The sequence below is a fragment of the Larus michahellis genome, chromosome 4, assembly GCF_964199755.1.
Source record: "Larus michahellis chromosome 4, bLarMic1.1, whole genome shotgun sequence".
NCBI classification, from domain to species: Eukaryota; Metazoa; Chordata; class Aves; order Charadriiformes; family Laridae; genus Larus; species Larus michahellis.
Window position 1 is genome coordinate 83,104,844 of NC_133899.1, and position 12,707 is coordinate 83,117,550.

General features: G+C 39.7%; 1 protein-coding gene across 33 annotated transcripts in view; it reads left to right on the plus strand.

Moving 5' to 3' along the window:
* Positions 1 to 6,853: 6,853 nt before the first annotated feature.
* MICAL2 (microtubule associated monooxygenase, calponin and LIM domain containing 2) overlaps positions 6,854 to 12,707 on the plus strand; it is a 160,425-nt gene continuing 154,571 nt past the window's right edge. For 16 of the 33 annotated variants that reach the window (XM_074586046.1, XM_074586055.1, XM_074586061.1 and 13 more), the window contains exon 1: positions 6,854 to 6,974. The gene's annotated coding sequence lies outside the window, so the exon portion shown is untranslated. Of the gene's footprint in view, positions 6,975 to 11,437; positions 11,636 to 12,707 lie in introns of all 33 variants that reach the window. The other 17 variants (XM_074586047.1, XM_074586056.1, XM_074586062.1 and 14 more) reach the window with 4 other exon arrangements.

Genomic DNA, 12,707 nt, shown 5'->3' on the forward strand with positions numbered 1-12,707 from the left:
TTCTGGTTTTAAAATTGCCTGCATTCTGAGTTATGGCATTTTGTACATCTTTCCATTATGGAATTGAAGTTTGCTTATATTAGTATTCCTTCAAGAATGGGTATTGCTGCCTTTTTTATTTTTCTTCTTTTTTTTTTTTTTACTGCTTCATGCCACACAATTTTAGCGGTTGTTATGGTGAATAAGTTTGTGTATTAAATATAATTGAACAGAAATCCCACAATAAAGGTTAGCCATTCACAGCTGGCTGCTTCCCTGAGGCTACAAAAACATATGAATCCTTCATTTTGTAAAGATCTGACTTTTAAAATTCATAAATTAAAGATGCACTAATCGATTTGCTCAAACTAGGACTAGCCAGTATTCTCAGTTAACTGTGTATCTTCAAAGTCGCTAGTGCAAGTACAAAGTCGTTGATGCACTGATATTTAACTTGCATATGGTCCTTGTTAAAGTAACCAAGAAAAAGCCATTGAATGATTCAGAACAAAGAAATGTATTTCATTAGGAAAAAATAGGTGCTCCCTTCATCTTGTCTTACTTGAGTTTATAAATCATATGATTCTTTTTTTTTTCTTAGGTATGTTTTTTAACTTTAGCACACTACTTCCCCACATCATCTGCTTTTCAAGATTGTTGTTGAAGCCAACAGAACAAGGATTCCTCTGTGGAAACCAGTTCATTCAATTTTTGTTGCAATTTTCCTTTTCTGGTGAGAAATGATCACCGGTGACTCAGATTCTCACATTTGAGGACACAGGAAGGGCACAGGGAAGGAAAAGGTGGTGGACCCTGGTAGCCCCCTCACAGACCATTGAGATTTGGGAGACACCCTCACTGTGTCCCTGCCTGCGTCCCTCCCTGCGTCCCTCCCTGCATCTCTTACCACACCCTCCTGCCCTGACTCTCTCCTGCAGCATTTCAGTTGCTGCTCATTGCCAAGTATGGGAGACATCTGATTGATTGAGATTTCACTAAAAAGTGACATTTGGGAAAAAGCAACAGTTCCGGCATCACTGGCTCCAACCTCCCTGCAAAACCAGCAACAAATAATTGCAGGAGCTGACAACACTTTCATAAATATTTTGAGATGCACTTTCTGAGATAAGATAAAAGAACACAAAACAGCATGCTGTCTTGAATGTGTATTCAGCTGCTATTTTCTAGCTTTTTTTACAATATTCTTCTGGCAAGACAGTTACTTTAATTCCTATAGAAATATCAAGGGCAAAGTTCATAATCCATATGGAATATCATTTGAAAAAATATTACTGTGTATCCCTCTGTAAATTGACATTATCTGCAATCTATTGGAGGTGTTATTATTATTTAGCTTGAATATAAAATTATTGTGCATGCCAAATATTTTTAAACAGTTTTCTCTTAAATTCAGGATGTTTTGAAATTTAAAGTAATGGACCGTGATATCTCTTGCAGATTTTGAAACCAAATTTTTATTGTTTACAGAACTGGGACTGGATCATCTACATGGAAAGTTTTTAATAAGCATCTTAATTTTTAAAAAATTGAATCCTTCTGTGTACTTCTGTGTACTTCAGTACAAAGGAGCATTCTGCTTTTGATGGAGGCCTGAATCCTATGCTATTTAAGAATCAGAAAGAATCTGGGAGCAGAGACAATGACCAAACTTTGAAAATTACAGCAAGTACTTTGTTTTGCAAGCTATTTTCAAGTACTTAAATGCGAGTGGGCCAGAGTGGTACTGTGGAGTGCAGATAAATTTTTGTGGTCACATTTTAGGAACCGGAGCTGTCAGCCCTGAACAAAATACATCTAGGTGACATTAACATCACAAATGACCCAAAGGAGAGGTAAAATGTGTTAGAAGAGTGGCATGTGGATAACTATGGCAACAAGAATTGCTGCATTGCTGCAAGAACTGTGAAAATAAACAGCAAGTGGTACCATGAAAGCAATCGGGACAAGACCTCCCAGAACGCGAAGGTTGTCATTGTCCATAAAACACTGTTAAAATCGATCATCTGAAACTACAAATAAGCACTAAAAGGAGATGCTTTACAAACAGCAGATGGTGCAACACTGCAGCTGGAAGGAGTGGCAGAGTGGTGACGCCAACCTCCTCGAATGGAGGAGTGATTTGCCGCTGTTGCCAGGTGCCATAAATGCTATCAGTAGATGTGTGGCTGCACAGCAACAGTTGAAGAGGATCACAGACTGTTAAAAAGTGTTATTGACAAGCATTTAGCTTTTGCGCTTAGTCTGAAAGTTACAAAAACATGACTTGCCAGGAAGGAAGGTGCGAGCACTGAAGGTATATTCCTGTTGCTCCGTCTCATATGGTGCAAAGATAGGAAAAGGAAGAATAGTTGAAAGTTTACATCGTATCACCAAATTTATCATTTAGAAACAGGCTGTCAGAAAGAAAACAAGATGGATGATATGACTAAGCTTTTAACAAAGAAAAAACAATAAAATCACAATACTTGCAGAAAAGCAACATGTTCATTAGCTGTAGGGAACAACTGGAATTAAAAGTACAAATTGTGGAAAGAGAGCAATTATTGAAAGAAGAGAGTATAATGATTTCAACTAAAATTTATCAAGAACTTCTCAAAAGCATTAGCAATGCCCACTTTAACACGGTCTTATGTGAGAGAGGAAGAAATACCCACAATTTGCCCCAGATGAATGAGTGGATAAAAGAAATAACCATTTGTGCAAAGTAACAAAGACAGAATCTGGGGGAACTGAGGGAACATTTATGATGTGTCTCTCAGAGCCAGGCAATCAATGACTGATTCAAACACAGACATACAACTATCAGTCATATTTTAAAATAAACTAATGAGTCAACATGGTTGTCAGCCTGCAGCAAAAGAAGTCATGGTAACTTTCTATATTATGCTCTAATGAGATGAGATAACGGGTACAGAACGGATATGAGACAAGGAGACAAGACAGTGCAATGAAGAACTCATCAGCATTGTGGCTTTGCCCAGGATGAGTGAATCATTTACTGGGCCAGTGACTCAAATCACATTCTTTTCACCAATGAAGTCCTTCAATTTTTGAATAATGTGACTTCTCTGGCTTTTGGAAGTGTGTTAGTCTTCCAAGAGCATACTTTTTATTTTAGCGCCTTTGAGTGTCTTTCTGGGATTAGGCTACAGGTTATACCCTTGTCCCTTATGGAGAATATCACTTGCTGAGGCTGTCTTATGATAAATAATGAATTAAAGTAACTGCTTTGTTTTCTTTACATCTCAACTTCTTTCAGTGTGCCATTTCACACGTGCACTGTGTCAGATATTCCTGTTGGGAACAGTGGCTCCTAATGGCACCTGTCAATGACACTGATGGATGTTGAAAGGGCATATATTACAGAACCTCTTCACTATTATACGCCATCTATCTGATGATAGAACAGTTTCCTACATTTATCTTGAACTTTTGCATTTACTACAATGGCTTTTTGCTAGCTACAGTGAATGCTTCAGGTTTTAATTGCCCTTCCAATTGCAGTATAGACTAATGATTGTGCAAAGCCTGTCCTGGGACAACAAGGAGTTTTGCATCTGCAGAGGGGGTTCACAGCTCCACAGATGCCTAGAAGCTGACTGACCTGTAAGGTGGCAATGGCAGAAAATAATTCCTGCAGTGCACTAATAAACCGTGAGGGCATAGCCCTGTAGGAACTTGGGTTAATTCTATTTTGTGTTGAGAACTTTTTCTGCTACCATCTCTACTCTGGAACTAAATTGGGGATGGAAACAAAAAGAGGTTTGATTTATTTGGGTTTTGGTAACGTTTAAACTGGACCATATTTATTACTTGATAATTTTATCTGTGTCATGAAAACACATCTTGCTGTAGGTACTTATTCAAGTAGAACAATTAATAAAGCAAATGCCCCAGGAAGAAATTTCAGCTTTCTCCTTATCAGAACAGAGTCCACTGAGCATGCAAACAATCTTTCTCTGGTTTACAATAATGATTTTTATATCCTTACATATTTCAAGGCCACTGCCTTGTGATTTGCAAGTTGAGTTTTCATTTTTTTTCTAGACTCGCACAGCCTAAGCTAGGCAGCCCTGTGGCCGGGAGCTGACTAGGAAGTTGTCACTGTTACTTCAGCTTCTATCTTTCACAAGACTGCATCCTTTCTTATAGCTCTGATAGATTGCTCCCAAGCCTCCAGTCAGACAAATACTTTTACAATGCTATTATCTGTCAAGTTCTGCAAAAGCAAAGCCCAATTTCTGATTGTGCTATATCCTTCATCCCTTCTATGATATATATGTGACACAGAAGTGGCAAGGAACAAACACATCTTGTTTCTCATTTCCCAGAAGGCTACACTATTGCCATCATTTAGGGCAAAAGATTTGTTATAAGCCATTTGTCTCAAGGTTTTAATATACTTTAGTAAAATTATACATAACACAAAGCACAGGTTTTCCTATGACTTTTTAACATGCATGTGTTTCTTTCCAGCATAATGCACACAATTTGGGTGGATTTGTATATATTGCTGCATCCACATGCATCTGTGTCAGCCTTTGAAGGAAAAGGATTTCATTGTGAGTTATCTACTTTGCTTATCTACTTTTGCAGCTCTGTTATTTAATCCATTCTGAATTGTTTTAGCAATTACCACTCTATACTTTTTTGCCAGCTCCTACATAGAGATGTTTCCATGGACTGCCCTGTAATTCCTGTATGTGCTTGTGTTGAATAAGCTCTCCTTTCTTTCTCTTGGCTGCTGCATTTGGAGCCTGTGGTTAGACACAAAAGGCATGCCGTTAAACTAGAAGCTGTAACATTAGGGTAGCATATCTACACTACTCACGTAATTAATTAATTTTCAATGGTGTGGCATCTAGTTCTTTATTTGATATATTCTGAAGTTCACATAAAAACTAAGAAACATGCAAACTCTTGGTGGTGATTTCGGTTACAGCCTCCCTCTTGTTTCTTTTCAGATTCCTTTTCAGGGCTCAGGCTGGCATGGACAGATGTGTCCGAAATTACAGTAGGAGGGGTGGGCTGAAGACTGATCAGTGGAGCACAGTGAGCTCATTCCTGGAACTAAGCCTGGGTCAGAACTGGGTCTGATTGTTCTGATATGATCAATATCTCTACAGCTATTCAGCTGGTGAGGTTGGCTTTTAAATGACAGTCAAAACAGTTGTTGTAAGCTCTGCACTTGTTTGATTAAAACTGTTTCATGCTCCTGTGGCGGCAATGATGTGGAAGCATAAAGATGTGTTTGTGTGATAAGGAACTGTGAAAATGAGAATTGCTGTTGAACAACACAAGCCATGATACTGCTAGCATTTTTATAAAAAGTTAAGAGAGGGTCATAATTGCAGCATGGAACACAACAATGCAGTAACAAAAGCATTTTCTAGTGACTAATATTTTCTTGTAAATGACAGTGAGAGTTAAAAAATAAATCATTAGAAATTATTGTATTTACTGTTGTTTCTGTATAATTTCATATGTTGGTTTGGGCTAGATTCTCAACTGCCTGTGCGTTACTCTCTTTTCACTCTCTATAGGGCTGGAAAACAAAAGTGGTTTTAATCTAAGGAATTCTGTAACCTCTGTCAAACTGCAAGGCTGAGCTCCCTGAGCATATCTCAGAGGGCTGCATGGCACCTGGGAGTCTGTGTCATGCATCTTTGCTTTAATGTAAAGGCTACTGAACTGTGTCCCTGATAGTATCATCCTGCCTCTCCCATGGTGCTAACCATGGACATGGTTTTCCTTCAGTCACAGCTGCTGGGCTGTGATTTTAATATTCTGGTTTAGAGTACAAAAAATATTTGTAGTTTATATCTAATACTGTCTACGTACTTCATAGCAAGCTTTCACCAATGGTATTTCTGTCTTTGGAAGGCTTTCACTCTACATATTTGAGAAAAGATCTCAACATTGCACATGCATGAAGTTAATTGAGGCATTTTTTAAAGGACATGCAACACCATGTAAGCATCAAGAACAAATTCTTAAATGGAGTTTCTGATTGTTTTCTTGCAATGGTGTGTACTCAAACTGAGATATACGATGTTCCCCACAATAGTTTGAATACACTAGTATTTTTTTAAGTTAATGCAAAATTACAGTTTGAAGAAGTATCTAGTTGATGATCGAAAAAGACACTGGGCAAACACTTCTCTGAAAACATGATTTTACAAAAAGCATCTTACCTTATAATAAAAATTTCATTTAGCTTGTCTTGGACAACTCTTTCTGGCAGTTCCACTGGGTTATATTGCTGATGCTGGAAAGTTGTCCAGAATTAAGCTTGCATTGACTATTGACTGATTGTTTATTTCAGGAAAACTGCAAGCTGTGGATAAATTGCCAGTTTCTTTACTCATAGTGTATACAAGTAATGAGATGGGGCCATAAGTTGTTTTTTCCATATGTTATACGCTGTAGTTTAATGCATGCCTCTAATTTGCCGTTTGAAATGCTTCTGAATAAACAAATTAAGAGGGAGAGAAAGGAAGGCACTTCAGAGAATCTGAGTAACACCTAATACTTAAAGGAAAGCTATCTGTGTCAAAGAAATATGGCAGAGACCAAGGAGTTAATCTGTTCTGGTGGATCATCCCTACATACTTTTCCCAGCCACCAGCCGAGTTATTTCTCAAATGCCAGCCAAGAACTACTTGCAGCTGGCAAAAATCCACAGTTATCAGTGCAATGCAAAAGGGGTGAGACAGATAAAAAAAAAAGACCAGTGTGGCCCTGTTGATAATGAGGTGTGGGTTCCTGTGCTCTTATCCAGCTTGTAGGGGTAAGAGAATAAATAGTTAACAAAGATAACATTTATACAGTGATTCAGCTCAGTGGTATGTGTGATGATTTCCTAGGTCTCTGGAATCTGTTTTGTGCTGTGGAGTGTATGAAATTCATACAGGACCTGTGGATTTCATATAGGACCTGGTTTCCCTGTGGTTCACGGAAAGACCATTTTAACTGTAAGTAATTCTAAAAACCTCCAAACTAGTTCTTCAGTTATTTTGTGTATGACACATTAGGAACAGAGAGGGGTTGAGAGGTGGGGACAGCACAGATTAAATGACAAAAAACCACAGAAATCCCAAGTACAAATACAGGCTGGGCAGAGAATGGGTGGAGAGCAGACCTGAGGAGAAGGACTTGGAGGTATTGGTGGATAAGAAGTTTAACATGACCCCACAATGTGTGCTCTCAGCCCAGAAAGCCAACTGCATCCTGGACTGTATCAAGAGAAGTGTGGCCGGTAGGTCAAGGGAGGTGATTATGCCCCCCTACTCCCCTCTGGTGAGACCACACCTGGAGTACTGTGTCCAGCTCTGGGGTCCCCAAAGTAAGAAGAACATGGACCTCTTGGAACAAGTCCAGAGGAGGGCCATGAAGATGATCAGAGGGCTGGAGCACCTCTCCTATGAAGACAGGCTGAGAGACGGGGTTGTTGAGCCTGGAGAAGAGAAGGCTCCAGGGAGACCTTATAGTGGCCTTCCAGTACCTAAAGGGGGCCTACAGGAAAGATGGGGAGGGACTCTTTATCAGGGAGTGTAGTGATAGGATGAGGGATAGTGATTTTAAACTGAAAGAGGGTAGATTTAGATTGGATATTAGCAAGAAGTTCTTTACTGTAAGGGTGGTGAGGCACTGGCCCAGATTGCCCAGAGAAGTTGTGGATGCCCCATCCCTGGAAGTGTTCAAGGCCAGGCTGGATGGGACTTTGAGTAACCTGGTCTAGTGGGAGGTGTCCCTGCCTATGGCAGGGGGGTTGGAACTAGATGTTCCAACTCTAACCATTCTATGATTCAAAATCTTTCAAAATCATGCTTATGTGTTACTCTTGCAAACAGAAAGTGAGTGGATCTAACAGATCCCCAAAGCTCCCCAAACCTGTGCAACACAGGGTGAAAATAAGGGGTATTTCCAATTCTGAAGTTAACACCTATACTTATAATAGGGCCTCGTAAAGCTCAGCATTTCTTTTTCTCCTTATTCTTTGCGGACCCCATTGCATAGGAAATACTGACCAGATTCTTACAGACTGCACACAAAACTGGGCTGCAGAAAAGGATGTTAAACATAGTCAAATCAGCCCTGGCTGAACACATGCAGGAGAAAGTGAGCCATGGAAGATTTAAACTAGGGGTGAATATTGCTTTTCAAAGAACTGGGAGTACCAGATAGGAAAAGCCATGCTTCTTGTGGCTGGTTGATCATCATGGTTAGTTGATCTCTGTAGTTTGTATTAAGAAGCCCTGGAAAATCAGACCATTGAAATTACAAAAAGCAAATGGCATTAATGCATTCTGGTGCCTTTTTCACTGTAATCGATGACAGTTTAATACACTAAATCTCTTGCTCATTGTGCAGTCTTTTGCGCACCAGATACAGATAAGCACACTCATATACAAAATCAAAGTGTCTGATTTTCAAGCAAACCTGAAATATTTTTTAAAATTGTAACTGAGTTTAACTAATACCAAACGCATAAGGGCCATTGAAAAACTACTCTGTGCCCAAAGTCTTGCAGGTCTGAGTTGCCTAACTGTTAAAGACTGTAGAAGCGCTTATTCCAACTAAGAAGCGGTAGGATCTGTGCTCCATTTAGGCTCCTGAACCCATCTACGTGTGCCAGTATGCGTGTGTTTGTGTGTGTGTATTTGTGCACACAGGCACATGTGCATCTGTTCTTCCTAATGTAAAAAAAAATTATTTGAATCTGTTGCTCCGTGAAGAGAGGATCTCCCCAAGCTGACCCGAACTGCATGTTACTGCTCTGAATTAATATTTATAGCAATTTAACTTTAATCCTATCCAAAACTCGAGAATCTAAAATGTAAATATGAGCTGGTGTTGGTACAGACCTGGCGCACTGGATGAACACTGCTGGGGAGGCCGGCGCCATCCAGGAGTGTCCTATGGAAATATCCCCATCTAGTGGGTGTCTCTGTGCTGAGAACACTCCTCTGGCACACCAGGACACTGCCTGTCCACTGTTTTTAAAGCAGTTGCACATCTGTTGTTTTCCTGAGAGAAAACAGCAAAAGTAGGAACCTCCTATTATCTGTAAAATTATTTCAGGTTTTACATGGGTATTCTAAAAATATGTACAATATTTAACATGGTCTTTCAATGATACAACGTTCTGGTTTTCTCACTACAGTGTATACTGAGTCCATTATGCCTAAATAAGAGAAATTATCACTGATGGTTTGTCCAGGAATTTCCTGAATGAGTTTTAAAAGAAATGATAAACACTGAAAAGTTTTCAGGCTTGACATACATTTCCCAAAGTTAAAGGTACTGCTTATCTCAGAATATATTTTACATAAGAAGAAGGAGTTCAGTGGGATTTCAGAGCTGGTATGTTTGTAAATATCTGTTATTGTCCTCAAAACAAAACATGCAAGCGCAATGTAAAAACACAGTATTATCCTGACTTGAGACATGGCAACAGAATCCTGTATCTACTCTCTCTCCTATCTTTTTGAGGGAATTCTTCTTAGCTGGTGAAAATAAAAGTTTATTCCTAGACCCGCTAAAATTAGTGAGAGTTTTGACATTAATAGAGTTAGGGCTTAGTGATGGATATTTCAGGAAGGAATACAGCACAGCAAAACCTGCAGTACATTCAGTCCTAAAGAAAGCATAGTACTCATGTAATGGTCACCTAATTAATGCTTACTTCTTACTTGTCTTTCTCAGAAAGGATTAGTGGCTGGAATAGTGTAATAGTTATTTAAGGATGGTTGAATAACGTAATGGCATCTAATGAATGATGATATAATGGCATGATGATGTTTGTAAGCAAAGATTCAGATTCTCCAGCATCTTATCCAGTCTAGAAATTTCTGTCCTAAATCCAGGCTGCAGGACATTCTGGGATTTGAGGTAGAAATTGAGAAGGGTTTCTGAGAGGAACTATGCCGCACCTCAGGTGACTGGGATTGTAAAAGTCCTCATCTCTCTTGTCGCACTTTTTAATGCTTATCCTATTATCAACATATATAGAACATATATAGTTTTACACACACACACATATGCACGTATATGTATTCCTAAGAATAGGTAAGATCCTTTCTCTGTGAACACATTTATAAGTATGTATTACTTTCTTATTCGGCTGCCTTGTTACGTGTATGCATGTTTTTTGTTCTCAGCAAAATTTCCCTCAAAATAGTTTGCATTACAATCTACAAGGTATTGTTTAAAAATGTAGGTTTGAATATGGTGGTTATGAAAGCAGGAGATTAACGTCATCAGCTCACGACAGGCACCGTGAAGACAGGTGCTGTGCATGTTTCTCCGCCTAGCTCTGCCAATGCACATTAATCTTGATCTGCAACATTCCTGCTATTCCAGTCCTGGGCCCCTCTTGTGCCAAATTTTATAGTTTATTTGTTTATAGGTATAGCAATGTTTCCATTGAAGCAGAAGTTATTGTGAATACCTTTTACTCATTTTCAACTTTTGCTTTTTACTCTGCTGGTATGATCTGTCTTGTCCATGGCGCCTGTTAGGAAGGGAAGGGCCCAGACATGGGGCTGACTGTCACTGAAGTAGTCCCATGATTTTACATGATCTGAATGTCAAAAGCAAAGAACCCCGAAGTTAATCATCACTTACTATGGCTGACTCAGCCTCTCTAATCCTTTTCTATCCTCAGTCCTTGTCACTGTGCCACTTGACCTGCTTCCTCAGGGCTGGACTATGTACATCCACCATGCATTGCACAGGAATCCAGTCTGGGAAGGGGAAACGATTTTTGCAAAGCTTTAGGGGACAACTCTGCTCAGACCAACAGTCGTTGGGGGAAGGGATGATGCCTTTGAGCTCACTTGACATAAAACTTCATATCTCTGGCAGTTACTCACCCTTCCCTTCCTGTGCTTCCAACAGAACTACTTTGTCTTTTAAGTAGAGAAGTATCCAGTTTCAGACAAAATGGATGTTTGTGCATAGGAGTTTTGCCTCCAGGATTGTGAGTAGAGATACAATCTCCTGCCACCACCACACCTATTCTGAATCTACAGGAGGTCATTTTGATTTCCTTTCATGCCATTCATCATCCCCGGCAAAGGGATAAGGACAGCAGAACCCTGCTGAGCGATTGATGTGTTTGTGTTGCTCTCTATTAAGAAGTAATGTTTTTGCATCACTTAGGTTACACACTTCTAGTATATTCTGTTACCCACAACTCAATCCTTTCAGGATTTTTCTGCCAGCAGGCGAAATGGAATGATATGTTTTGCTCCTACTTAGCTCACATTGTGTACTCCTCCTAAGGAGTGATACGTGCCAAGTATTTATGACAACAACAAAGTGCAATTTTGTCGTAGACACCAACTGGACTAGGATGGGCTTTGCAAAAAAGTCCTGTGAGGTGATATCTAGATTTCTAATTTTTCCCTTACTTCCCCTGTGTCGCTGTTAGCTCAGATGCAAGAAACAACCCTGCGGGAAACGACAGTGTGCTACAGCAATCTGCCCAAGTGAAACCTTCTTGACACTGGAGCATCTGCCCCGACACACAGTGCTCAGCCACTTGCCCAGAACATACTGGTATGGCTGAGAGCAATGAGACCAAGCTCCGTCTGCACCAATACTTGCACATGTAGGAGTGAGGAGGCAGGTGAGATGGACAATCCTTTCCATGTGGGACCCTGGTATATATTGTATGAGATCTTGCCAGAGGCACACAACATACAGATGGGCATCTTTCGGTATTTCCAGGATTTCACTTGGCTGCTGCTCGACACAATGAATAAAATTCAGCATAGTCATCCTCTTGTGCAGAAGGTACCAGGTATTTACACTTTAGCAGCAAGACAAAATAGTGTACAGGACCATAAGCTGCAAGATCACTTTGCCAGTATTTCCAGTTTTAAGCAGTAAAAATCTGTATCTTAGTTCCTTAGAGCATCCAGCTGGTGGTGCCAAATAGTAACTGCAAAGGACATTTTTTCTGTATTTTGAATGCTTGGAATATAAATTGTTCAGATAAAGGCATCTTTACAGTTGTTTCTTAGCCTCTTTTTAACAACTGCCCTCCTCTTTCTCAGTGAACTCAGCAGGTCAGCTTCTGAAAGTAACTGTTGTGTGTTTATGCCTCATACAAAGGGATATAACCCCCTTCAACTCTGATTTACTTCAAAGCTCACTCTGTGCATGGGGTGTAGAAGATGTATATAGATGTATATGGATGATAAGCAGTGGAGGATCAAGCCCAGGATGTTTTGCCTGGAGTAATATATTTACTTCATAAATAATAGTAAACCTTAAGAACACATACACCTGTTTTCTTGGGTGGTGAGTATCTCTGCACCTGGCATTTATATAACTTACATGATCTGATGCCCTGTCCAGGATCTTTAACACATTTATTACGGCTGTTGATGAGTCAGCTTGTGACCTTCTTTTTCTGTGAGATTCAGTAGTTAAAAGTATTTAGCTTGGAAGAAGATACCTGTTTTCAAATTTAAAAAGGGGGGCAAGGGGGAAGTGGTAAAGGAACACCGTGTTATGTTTCATTGGCCTAACAGTGACCTATAAAATGTGCTGGTGAGAACAGAAAATGTAAGGCACCAATGACTGCAGCCACAGTTTGTTTTCATTCTTTTTGATATTTGATTATAAAGGTTAAAGCAGGGGAAAGGGAGTGCTAACCTGAAGTGCTAGCTTTTCTATGGCTCCCAGCCACGTAA